Here is a 13,857-nt window from a genome sequence, read left to right on the forward strand (position 1 = left end):
ATAGTGTCGCTAAGAGTCAGACATGACTGAGCAACTTCACTTTCACTTTTCACTTTCAAGCACTGGAGAAGGAAATGGCAACCCACTCCAGTATTCTTGCCTGGAGAATCCCAGGGATGGGGGAGCCTGGTGGGCTGCCGTCTATGGGGTCGCACAGAGTTGGACACGACTGACGCAACTTAGCAGCAGCAGCAGCAGCAAGGCAGGAGACGTGGGTTTGATACTCAGGTTAGATCCCTGGGTCAAGATCCCCCTGGAGAAGGAAATGACAACCCACTCCAGTATTCTTGCCTGGGAAATCCTATGGACAGAGGAGCCTGGGGGGCTACAGTCCACAGTGTTGCCAAGAGTCAGGCACGACTTAGCGACTAAATCACCAAATAACCTATTGAGAGACCATGTGAAAGATCGCTCAGAACCTAGCAGGCCTGAAAGGCACACTGCACATCATTAGCACCTTCTTTTAAGAAAAGAAGCATTTAAAAATCTGATATAGTAATAGGATTCATTACCAGGCTCCTCTAGTAATGAACTTCTCTAGGGTATTTGAAATAAAATTTGACATACGGAAATTCAATAAACACAATTTTTAAGAAACATTGTTTTGGTAAAGAAATAAATATTGAGAAGGCAATGGCAACCCACTCCAGTACTCTTGCCTGGAAAATCCCATGGATGGAGAAGCCTGGTAGGCTGCAGTCCATGGGGTTGCTAAGAGTCAGGCACGACTGAGCGACTTCACTTTCACTTTTCACTTTCATGCATTGGAGAAGGAAATGGCAACCCACTCCAGTGTTCTTGCCTGGAGAATCCCAGGGACAGAGGAGCCTAATGGGCTGCCATCTATGGGGTCGCACAGAGTTGGGCACGACTGAAGCGACTTAGCAGCAGCAGCAGCAGTACTCACTGTGGGTTCAGTATGTGTCTCCTTGATGAAAGATGGTTCAAATTCATCTAACGTTAAACACTATACCTTGGGTGAACTTAAGCAGTAACCATTTCAGAGGAGTAATCAAGGCCAGCATGTGTCAACAGAAGCTGTCTCAGGACCAGCAAGGGAGTGAGCCCCTTGACGGTCTAGCCAGCCTTCTTTCTGCCTCTCAGCTCTGCCTGTTTCATCTACAAAGGCAATTGTTAGGATATTTTTTAGATTCTTTCCTTCCTTCCCTTAATACTTCAGCAGATGCCCTGAACTACCAATTGGTAGCTCATTAACAACCTTTTGAATCAATTAGAGATAAAATAAGGGGTCATATCCAGCATGTGAGAATAGAATCAGTTCAGTTCAGTTCAGTCGCTCAGTCGTGTCCGACTCTTTGCGACCCCATGAATCGCAGCATGCCAGGCCTCCCTGTCCATCACCATCTCCCGGAGTTCACTCAGATTCGCATCCTTCGAGTCCGTGATGCCATCCAGCCATCTCATCCTCGGTCGTCCCCTTCTCCTCCTGCCCCCAATCCCTCCCAGCATCAGAGTCTTTTCCAATGAGTCAACTCTTCACATGAGGTGGCCAAAGTACTGGAGTTTCAGCTTTAGCATCATTCCTTCCAAAGAAATCCCGGGGTTGATCTCCTTCAGAATGGTCTGGTTAAATCTCCTTGCAGTCCAAGGGACTCTCAAGAGTCTTCTCCAACACCACAGTTCAAAAGCATCAATTCTTCAGTGCTCAGCCTTCTTCACAGTCCAACTCTCACATCCACGCATGACCACAGGAAAAACCATAGCCTTGACTAGACGGACCTTAGTCGGCAAAGTAATGTCTCTGCTTTTGAATATACTATGTAGGTTGGTCATAACTTTTCTTCCAAGGAGTAAGCATCTTTTAATTTCATGGCTGCAATCACCATCTGCAGGGATTTTGGAGCCCAAAAAAATAAAGTCTGACACTGTTTCTACTGTTTCCCCATCTATTCCAATGAAGTGATGGGACCAGATGCCATGATCTTCGTTTTCTGAATGTTGAGCTTTAAGCCAACTTTTTCACTCTCCTCTTTCACTTTCATCAAGAGGCTTTTTAGCTCCTCTTCACTTTCTGCCATAAGGGTGGTGTCATCTGCATATCTGAGGTTATTGATATTTCTCCTGGCAATCTTGATTCCAGCTTGTGTTTCTTCCAGTCCAGCATTTCTCATGATGTACTCTGCATAGACGTTAAATAAGCAGGATGACAATATACAGCCTTGATGTACTCCTTTTCCTATTTGGAACCAGTCTGTCGTTCCATGTCCAGTTCTAACTGTTGCTTCCTTACCTGCATACAGATTTCTCAAGAGGCAGGTCAGGTGGTCTGGTATTCCTATCTCTCTCAGAATTTTCCACAGTTTATTGCGATCCACACAGTCAAAGGCTTTGGCATAGTCAATAAAGCAGAAATAGATGTTTTTCTGGAACTCTGTTGCTTTTTCCATGATCCAGCAGATGGTGGCAATTTGATCTCTGGTTCCTCTGCCTTTTCTAAAACCAGCTTGAACATCAGGAAGTTCCCGGTTCACATATTGCTGAAGCCTGGCTTGGAGAATTTTGAGCATTAGTTTACTAGCGTGTGAGATGAGTGCAATTGTGTGGTAGTTTGAGCATTCTTTGGCATTGCCTTTCTTTGGGACTGGAATGAAAACTGACCTTTTCCAGTCCTGTGGCCACTGCTGAGTTTTCCAAATTTGTTGGCATACTGAGTGTGGCACTTTCACAGCATCATCTTTTAGGATTTGAAATAGCTCAACTGGAATTCCATCACCTCCACTAGCTTTGCTCGTAGTGATGCTTTCTAAGGCCCATTTGACTCCACATTCCAGGATGCCTGGCTCTAGATGAGTGATCACACCATAGTGATTATCTGGGTTGTGAAGATCTTTTTTGTATAGTTCTTCTGTGTATTCTTGCCATCTCTTCTTAACAACTTCTGCTTCTGTTAGGTCCAGACCATTTCTGTTCTTTATCGAGCCTATCTTTGCATGAAATGTTCCCTTGCTATCTCTAATTTTCTTGAAGAGATCTCTAGTCTTTCCCATTCTGTTCTTTTCCTCTATTTCTTTGCATTGATCGCTGAAGAAGGCTTTCTTATCTTTTTGCTATTCTTTGGAACTCTGCATTCGGATAGGCCAGCCTATACCTTGCTCTTCTATTTTAGCAGTGCTTGTTTACATATCTGATCCCCTTGCATTCCACAGGGCCCTTGATTTGCATATCTTTAAAGTCTATTTTCTTATTGTTGGCCCACATGGGCTCTCACAACTGTCTCAGCCAATCTTAAGTAAGATCTTATGTTCCAAACTGTAATCTCAGTGTCCAAGAGGAAGAAAGATACTGATTTTGTTTTACTTTTTAATGTGTATTTACAGTTTAAAAGCAATAATAAAAAGAAGACCCATATACCCACCTGTTAGGGTAAATTTTACGTGTCAGCATAGCCAGGCCACAATACCCAGATGCTAGGTCAAACATTAGTCTAGGTGTTTCTTTCAAGATTATTTTTTAGATTTGATTAACTTTAAATCACCTTACTTTGAGTGAAGCAAATTAACCTCCATAATGTGGGTGAGCCTCATTCAATCAACTGAAAACCTTAAAAGAAAAACACTGGTCTCCCGCAAAAGAGAGAATTCTGGAAGCAGACTGCCTTTGGACTCAAACTCCAACATCAGCTCTTCCCTGGATCTCTGGCCTGCCAACCAAACTTGCAGATTTGGGATTTAACAGCCTCCACATTCACGTGAGCAACTCCTAAAAATCTTTCAATTTCTCTCTTTCCCTCATTATGTATTTATATCCATTGTATTGGCTCTATTTCTCCCCAGAATCCTAACACAGCACCACTGAGTTTAAGAAACAATGAAACATCCTCAGTACCTTTGAAGTCCACTGTGTGCCCTCCCCCGACCCAGTTTTATTGACTTTCTGTTGTAATTTTCTTAGCAATGGAATTTTTAAAAAATATATTTAATTTTTGGCTGTGCCGGGTTTTCACTGCTGCGTGGACTTTTCTCTAGTTATGGCGAGTGGGGGCTACTCCCTAGCTGTGGTTCAAGGGCTTCTCATTGTAGCGGCTTTCCTTGTTGCAGAGTTCGAGCTCTAGGGCACAGAGGGTTCAGTAGTTGCAGTGAGTGAGCTCCGTAGTTGTAGTTTGCGGGCTCTAGGACACAGGTTCAGTAGTTGTAGTGCACAGACTTAGTTACTCCGTGGCATGCGGAATCTTCCTGGACCAGGAACCCATTTGGTGTCCCATGCATTGAAAGGCAGATTCTTAACCAATGGCCCACCAGGGAAGCCCCAGTAAGAGAGATTCTTGATCAGCAAAATCACTCAAAGAAGGAATTTGCTATTTTATCCAGTAGATGACAGGAAAGTCACTAGATTCAGCGTGGAAACTCGCACTATTTAACAATATTGTGTTAGTTTCAGGTGCATAGCAAAGTGTTTCAGTTATACATATACAAGTAGGTTACTACAGAATGTTGAGCAGAGTTCCCAATGCTATACAGTAGGACCTTGTTGGTTATGTATTTTAAATATAACACTGTATACATATCAATCCAAAACTCCCAATCTATCCCTCTCGCCAACTTTCTCCCCCCTCACCATAACCAAGTTAGTTCTCTAAGTCTCTGAGTCTGTTTCTGCTTTGTAAATAGGTTCATTTGTATCATTTTTCTTAACAGATTCTGCATATAAGCAATATCATATGATATTGTCTTTCTGTGTGCCTTACTATAATAATCTCCAGGTCCATCCATGTTGTTGTAAATGGCATAATTTCATCCTTTTTAATGGCTAATACTCCATTTTATGTATGTACCACATATTCTTTATCCATTCATCTGATGATGGACATTTAGGTTGCTTCCAGGTCTTGGCTATTGTAGACAGTTCTGCAGTGAACATTGGAGTGCATGTATCCTTTTGAACCATGTTTTTTTCCTGCTGATAATGTCACTTTTTAATCACCACTTAAGTTGCATATTATCTGTCAGACCAAAAGTTCAGCAGCTAGAATTCTGCTTGTCAGCCTGCCCAGGTTGGGGTTCTTCCCAAGGGCTCAGGACTGTTTGAATGACCCCATTACTCAGAGCAGTATCATCCCTGCAGGCCACACAACCTCGATTGTTGGCTGGAGCTCTGACAAGAAAGAAACAAGAAAGATTGGACCATGCAAAGACTCTCGAATGCACCACTTCCTTTCCACACCACTTCCTGTTTCAGGCCTCCGTTTCCTCTCTCTCACTCTGCAGTATCTCTCCTGCCCATCACTTTCAGATCAGCTTATTATAGCACAGGTGTGACCACATCGCTCACTCTTCTTGAAACCTTCAGAGTAGAGTCCTAATTCTCTTTCTCTCCTTCTCTACTGGTCACATAAAACTTAAAACACACACACGAATGTGCCATATATGCCACTGTCTTTGTGTTTTTTCCTCTTGTTTGTTTTGTATTTTGTCAGAGGTGGCATTCCAACTCATGATATCCATTCAGATGACATCCCATATAAAATTTTTGCTAGTTCCCTATCATTTACGCTCCCATAACACTTGAATCATACCTCCGTTATAAACACTTATTCTATTAGCACCTTGCAAACTGGTGTTAAAGTTCTGTGGTGGTATTTAAAGGGTGAGTGTAGAAGATGACCCTTAATGAAAAACATCATGCTCTACTTGGAATTATCCAGCCCTTACAAGGGTTAATTTTATTTTTTTCTGGGCCAATCAAGTGGGCCTGGAATTTTCTTTTCTAATGATTAGTCCCAAGATGTTCCAGGGTCTCTTGCTAATCAGCTTCTAGTGTGCTGCCCCACTAGTTGCCAGGGCTGTGTTGACATGAGTGAACCCCAACTGTGGGAGTCAAAGAGCCTCATAGAGATATGGGAAGGAGAAACAAAAGCAGCAGGGTAGAAAGAAGGGGACACAGCCTTGGAGGTACCAGGATGACTTTGCCATCAGGAAGAAGTGGTGGGCTGACAACTGGAAATGTACATATAAAGCTCAGTAGAGGGTAAAAGAAGTTTGGAAGTCCTCAGCCTAGAGACCAAAACTAAATTCAAGAGGATGAATGAGATTATCAGGGTAGTCTTTAGAAATATCACTTTGTTTTTGTTGTTGTTTAGTTTCTAAGTCCTGTACGACTCTTTGTGACCCCCCGATGGACTGTAGCCCGCCAGGCTCTTCTGTCCATGGGATTTCTCAGGCAAGAATACTGGAGTGGTTTGCCATTCTCTTCTCCAGGGGATCTTCCTGACCCAAGGATCAAAACCATGTCTCCTGCATTGGCAGGTGGATTCTTTACCACTGAGCCAATAGGGAAGCCCCAGAAATATCACTTATATCTAGGATAAAAGAAGATGAGCCAAACAAGTCTAATTTTTTTTCTTTAAAGGCAGAAAGAACACCAGAAACTCCTTGGGGGAGGAGTTCCTGTAATGTGGAATGTGAGTTTTGACAATGGAGACTGTGAGAAAGACAGTGAATTGGACAATTGGAATTGTGACTTTTGATAAGTTTCAAGGGAGAAAAAAGAAACCAGACCACAAGGGCTTAAGAAGTTAGGAAGTCTTTAAGACATGTTCCAGTGAACTTTGGTAAGATAGTAAAGAGATTAAAAAAAGATAAAAATCATAGTTTGTTCTGAAGGAACAGCAGAATCAAGAGAAAGATTTTTTTTCTCTCTTCTTTCAATAACTTCCTGCCTTCTCTTCCTCTTTCTTTCTTTTTTCTCCTCTTCCTCCTTCCCTTCAGTGTGAAAGTGCAAGTGAAGTCGCTTAGTCATGTCTGACTCTTTGCGACCCCGTGGACTGTACCCCACCAGGCTTCTCCATCCATGGGATTCTCCAGGCAAGAACACTGGAGTGGGTTACCATTTCCTTCTCCAGGGGATCTTCCTGACCCAGGGATCAAACCCAGGTTTCCTGCATTGGAGGCAGACGCTTTAACCTCTGAGCCACCAGGGAAGCCCTCCCTTCAGTGTAGAGAACCTATATATTCCACCTCTAAATTAAATATTTGTGGGCTGATGGGAATAATCCAGAGAAAAAGTAGAGATTGAAAGAGAGATAGTAGTTGATAACATAAATCCCTGGCCAAGAGCTGGCAGCCAAAGATAATCGACTTCTTTCTCTAAATAAGGAAGGATACTTCACATTGAAATCTAGGCATCAGCAAGATTCCCACACCAATGTGTCTTAGATCCATTTCAGTACATTGCATAATTGCCTGTCATGAATGAAGATGGTGAGACTGGGTTTGGACTGGTGCCTGGCACTTGATGGTGCTCAGTAAATATTTGTTAGAAGAGGAGGGCTTGGCTCAGAATGTGATAAGGAATTATTTAAAGACAAAAGCAAAACCAAAAGAGTGTGGATTCTACTGAGTTAACTGAAGTTTTCAGAGGAGCCATTTGGCTTATTTTCATCACGTTCTCCTGCAATACAATCCAGAATCATACAGGGAAAAGCAGCTGGTAGTCTCCCCGGGGTTGAGGACTGACAAGGTAGATTTGTGTCAAAGAAAAGGGGTAGTAGAACCAGGAGCTGACTGTGATCTGTAGGAAGTCCTTGAGATACGGAGCCAAAACTGTGAAACCATCATAGAGATGACCAACTTTGTCAGACCAAAGTCACCAATACCTGTAAAAATCTCCATGCTGATCACATGAAGATAAAGGTAAGTCCTGCTCTGTGGGAGAGGGCAAGGGTGGGATGATTTGGGAGAATGGCATTGAAACATGTATAATATCATATGTGAAATGAATCGCCAGTCCATGTTCGATGCATGATACAGGATGCTTGGGGCTGGTGCACTGGGATGACCCAGAGGGATGGTATGGGAAGGGAGGTGGGGGGGGGTTCAGGATGGGGAACATGTGTACACTCATGGCAGATTCATGTTGATACATGGCAAAACCAATACGATATTGTAAAGTAATTAGCCGCCAATTAAAATAAGTAAATTTATATTAAAATAAATAAATAAAATATTCTGATCAGGGATTTTAAAATATGCTGGAATTTTAAAATAAAAATCTACATTAAAAAAAGTAAGTCCTAAATATGATAGCCATATAACCTACTGAATGTTTCCTCTATCTGAAATACTTCCTCTTATTTCTCCTTTCATTTGGCTGATTTCTTTGCATCCTGCAGATATCAGGTTAGGTATCATTTGCTCCAGGAAGTCTTACCTGCCCATATCTAGCACATAAACTTTTCCCATTATAGCAGTTTTCATAATACATTACGATTGGCTGACAATTGCTCTTGTTTTTGATGAGGCTACATGTTAGAGCTGAAACTCCAGTACTTTGGCCACCTCATGTGAAGAGTTGACTCATTGGAAAAGACTCTGATGCTGGGAGGGATTGGGGGCAGGAGGAAAAGGGGAAGGCAGAGGATGGGATGGCAGGATGGCATTACCGACTCGATGGACATGGGTTTGAGTGAACTCCGGGAGTTGGTGATGGACATGGAGGCCTGGTGTGCTGCAATTTATGGGGTCGCGCTGAAGAACTGATGCTTTTGAACTGTGGTGTTGGAGAAGACTCTTGAGAGTCCCTTGAACTGCAAGGAGATCCAACCAGTCCATTCTGAAGGAGATCAACCCTAGGATTTCTTTGGAGGGAATGATGCTAAAGCTGAAACTCCAGTACTTTGGCCACCTCATGAGAAGAGTTGACTCATTGGAAAAGACTCTGATGCTGGGAGGGATTGAGGGCAGGAGGAGAAGGGGACGACCGAGGATGGGATGGCTGGATGGCATCACAGACTCGATGGACATGAGTCTGAGTGAACTCTGGGAGATGGTGATGGACGGAGGCCTGGCATGCTGCGACTCATGGGGTCGCAAAGAGTCGGACACGACTGAGTGACTGAACTGAACTGAACTGAAAGAGTCGGACACGATTGAGTGACTGAAGTGAACTGAACTGAACAAGCCAATGACATCAAAGACTTCTTTTACTTTTGGGTCCTTAGCACTTAGCCAGCCACACAAGTAAGCTATTGGCAAGTATTGAAAAAGTATACAAAGCCCCTGCACATTTTTTGCTAGTTGGAAAAGATGGTCAGTGCGAGGCTCCCAGAGGGAGATATTCTAAACCAGGGGTAATGAAACAAGAATTATGAGGTTTAGACATCCCCTTGGATTGGGGCTCAGTCTCTGGCAGTGTAAAAGGAGACCTCTTCCAGGGTAATAGACTCGCACATAGAACTGTATAAAAGAAGACCACTTCCAGGAGGTCTCCAACATGGAACTGAAGTCCATTTTTCCATTTGCAAGGTGCCCATCTCCCAGTGGTAAGTATAAGAGCTTGAGTTTGAAGAACAGGGAATCCCTGTTAACTTCACAAAGCTTCAGCCTTGTGAAGAAAGCAAGGGGTATGGCTGAATTTGGTCATCTTTCTCTCCTCCTAAGAGTGGGATTACCTTGATATACCTCATTTTTTAAAATTCTGGTATTGAGGTATATACATATAAGTCAATGTATCTGGCCCTCTGTTTCATTTCTGAGCATCTAACTTTAAAAAAAAAATCTCAAGATGTCTGAAATCTACATTTGTCCCCACAATACTTATGCTTTGAATGTGTCATTGAACTGCCTGATTAGTGTCTAGGCTGGGAAGCAAGTGAGGTTCTGAAAAGGTTAATAAAGGAGCAGGATATATGAGTCTGTGGCTACAGATGGTGATTTTCAGAGTTCAGAACTTGGATCGTTCCACCTCCAATATTGACAGGATGATGGAAAATAAGGCATACAAGGGTGACAGTTCTGCAAACTTCACTTTGAACTTTGAAATCATTTTTAAATTTTGGTATATTTTTACAAGATTCAGTAAAGATAATAGGTTTAGTTGCTAAGTCATGTCCAACCCTTGCAAACACATGGACTGCAGCCTGCTAGGCTCCTTTGTCCATGGGATTCTCCAGGCAAGAATACTGGAGTGGGTTGCCATTTCCTTCTCCAGGAGATCTTCCCAACCCAGGAATCGAACCCGAATCTCCTGCATTGCAGGCATATTCTTTACTGACTGAGCTATGAGGGAAGTCTTAAAGATAGTCAAAGACTGAAGCATTTCTTAACTTACTAAAGTACATAAATGAGAGATAGAAGGCAAAGTAAAAATTTACAACTATATAATAGGCAATCCCAGCTGGTGACATTGCTTCATGTTTATCATCTTTTCTCTGGTTGCCTCCTCTCAGGCATAGGCATTCCTCTTCAATTCTCCTGATTCTATTAAAATAAGCCAGTGAACATAACAGACTTTTTTTTTTAATAAAGGTTGGAGGATAATACAGTACAGATTTTTGTCACTTTTCATGTGTTGCATACACAGAAAATAATACTTGTACAGCCTAATGAGATAAAATAATTTGATCTACATAGGGCTTGGTACAAAATTCCATTGCATTTTAAACTGTAACAGAATCATAATAGATTTTAAAATTCCAAGTATTGGGGAAGATTTTTGAGACTTTGACTTTATATAAAATTTTTATGAAAGATTTAAAATTTTTATTGAGTATCTCTTGCTTGATTTGAACCTTTTTTTCCTTGTAGATATTTTTTAGTTGGGATATAATTCAGGTAATATAAAATTCACTTGTTTAATGTAAATATCCCTTTTAAGTATTTTTAGTAGACTCATACAATCACCATCACTATATATTTTCAGAACATTTTTTTTTCACCCCAGTTAGAACTCTTGAAGTCATTGGCAGCCACTGCCTATTCGCCTCTCTTCCCAGGCCCTGGCAACTACTGTTCTACTTTCTGCCTCTGTGGATTTACCTATTCTCGGCATTTCATAAAAACAGAATCATACAATATGTGGCCTGTTATGTCTGGTCTCTTTCTATGAGCATTTTTATAAAAGGTTTTCTGTTTGAAATGGTTACATATAATTTTGGGTAAACATACAATTTCTTCAAATTCTTGATAATTGCCATCAGTGAGAAACTATTTTTAAAACCATATCAGAATTTGTAAGAGTAGAAATTATATTTCAAGGCACTGATAGTTTTCCCTTTAATTAGTCTAACCATATGAAATTGCTATTTTAGGATGTCAAAACTGATTGAATATTGGCAGTTGCATATGGATCAACCTTGTATTTCACTGGAAAATATTGAAATTCTTTGTGATAATGTGAATGTATTTTGCATCCAGTTCAGTTTTTCATGTCAAGCTCTAATTTGCAGAACATATGTCTTAAGGACCACATGGGCCACAGCCTTTTCTAACTCAATGAAACTATGAGCCATGCTGTGTAGGGCCACTCAAGATGGACAGGTCATGGTGGAGAGTTCTGACAAAACATGGTCCACTGGAGAAGGGAATGACAAACCACTTCAGTATTCTTGCCTTGAGAACCCCATGAATAGTATGAAAAGGCAAAAAGATAGGACACTGAAAGATGAATTCCTCAGGTCAGTAGCTGCCCAGTATGCTACTGGAGAAGAGTGGGGAAATAACTCCAGAAAGGATGAAAATACGGAGCCAAAGCGAAAACAATGCCCAGTTGTGGATGTGACTGGTGACGGAAGTAAGTCTGATGCTGTAAAGAGCAGTATTTCACAGGAACCTGGAATGTTAGGTCCATGAATCAGGGTAAATTAGAGATGGGCAAACAGGAGATGGCAAGAGTGAACATCGACATTTTAGGAATCAGTGAACTAAAATGTACTGGAATGGGTGAATGGAATTCAGATGACCATTATATCTACTACTGTGGGCAAGAATCCCTTAGAAGAAGTGGAGTAGCCCTCATAGTCAACAAAAGAGTCCAAAATGCAGTACTTGGCTGCAATCTCAAAAATGACAGAATGATGTCTGTTCGTTTCCAAGGCAAACCATTCAATATCAGAGTAATCCAAGTCTATGCCCCAACCAGTAATGCTGAAGAAGCTGAAATTGAACGGTTCTATGAGATCTATAAGACCTTTTAAAAATAACTCCACCAAAAAGATGTCCTTTTCATCATAGGGGACTAGAATGCAAAAGTAGGAAGTCAAGAAATAACTGGAGTAACAGGCAAATTTGGCCTTGGAGTACGAAATGAAACAGGACAAAGGCTAACAGAGTTTAACAAAGAGAATGCATTGGTTAGCAAACACCCTCTTCCAACAGCACAAGACTATACAAATGGATATCATCAGATGGTCAATACCAAAATCAGATTGATTATATTCTTTGCAGCCAAAGATGGAGAAGCTCTATATAGTCATCAAAAACAAGATCAGGAGGTGACTGTGGCTCCGATCATGAATTCCTTATTGCCAAATTCAGATTTACATTGAAGAAAGTAGGGAAGAAAGTAGGGAATTCCGTTATGACCTAAATCAATTCCCTTACGATTATACAGTGAAAGTGACAAATAGATTCAAGGGATTAAATCTGATAAACAGAGTGCCTAAAGAACTATGGATGGAGGTTCCTGACATCGTACAGAAGGCAGTGATCAAGACCATCTCCAAGAAAAAGAAATGCAAAAAGGCAACATGGTTGACACCACCCTTATGGCAGAAAGTGAAGAGAAACTAAAGTGCCTCTTGATGAAAGTGAAAGAGATGAGTGAAAAAGCTGGCTTAAAACTCAACATTCTGAAAACTAAGATCATGGCATCCAGTCCCATCACTTAATGGCAAATAGGGAAACAATGGAAACAATGGCAGACATTATTTTCTTGGGCTCCAAAGTCACTGCAGATGGTGACTGCAGCCATGAAATTAAAAGACGCTTGCTCCTTGGAAGAAAATCTATGACCAACTTAGACAGTGTATTAAAAAGCAGAGGCGTTACTTTGCCAACAAAGTTCCGTCTAGTCAAAGCTATGGCTTTTCCAGTAGTCATGTATGGATATGAGAGTTGGACCATAAAGAAAGCTGAGCACCAAAGAATTGATGTTTTTGAACTGTGGTATTGAAGAAGACTCTTGAGAATCCCCTGGACTGCAAGAAGACAAACCAGTCAATCCTAGAGGAAATTAGTCCTGAATGTTCATTTGAAGGACAGATGCTGAAGCTGAAGTTCCAATACTTTGGCCACCTGATGAGAAGAGCTGACTCATTGAAAAAGACCCTGATGCTGGGAAAGATTGAAGGCAGGAGGAGAAGGGGACAACAGAGGATGAGATGGTTGGATGGCATCACCGACTCAATGGACATGAGTTTGAGCAAGCTCTGGGAGTTGGTGATGGACAGGGAAGCCTGGTATGCTACAGTCCATGCAAAGAGTTAGACATGAATGAGGGACTGAATTGACTGATGTCTTAAGCAGCAGTGGGCCTCCACATCTGAAAATGGAGAGAGGTATCAAAAGAAAGAACTGGGAACAGGCCTATGCTTCCTTACCCTCCTTACCAGTACCACCTAACATTCCCTGAGGCCAGCTGCTGTGTTTTTTGAACCTTGAAAACAGGTTACCTTTTCATCAGCTCCATGGGTTCCGATTCCATGATGAGTTCTAGACCCCATAGGTCCCATGGAGCTGCCCAGGGGCCGAGAGATTATCTCACAGTACAACCATAGCCTATTGTCTGGGGAACTCTGATTTGTAAGGTATATAGCACCACAGCAAAGGAAACAGCTTAATAGTGGGTTTTAGATATCACTTTCTTAAAGTCTATCAGTTGTAGCTGCTCACAGAATTTGTCATTGGCTTTCTTACACATCTGACTCAAGATTGTATGCCATTCCTTAGAGGCCAGATCCTGTCTTCTTTCTCTCTGGGTAGAGTTATTGCTTATCCTCTTATCTTTCCAAAGCCCTCACACTCCTACCTAGTCTGGGCAGTGGGGGGAATACATCATATTTAGAGAAATGTATATGTACTTCTATATCTCAATTAAATCTAAATTCAGAATAAAGCTCTGGGG

The sequence above is a fragment of the Capra hircus genome, chromosome 6, assembly GCF_001704415.2.
Source record: "Capra hircus breed San Clemente chromosome 6, ASM170441v1, whole genome shotgun sequence".
Classification (NCBI taxonomy): domain Eukaryota; kingdom Metazoa; phylum Chordata; class Mammalia; order Artiodactyla; family Bovidae; genus Capra; species Capra hircus.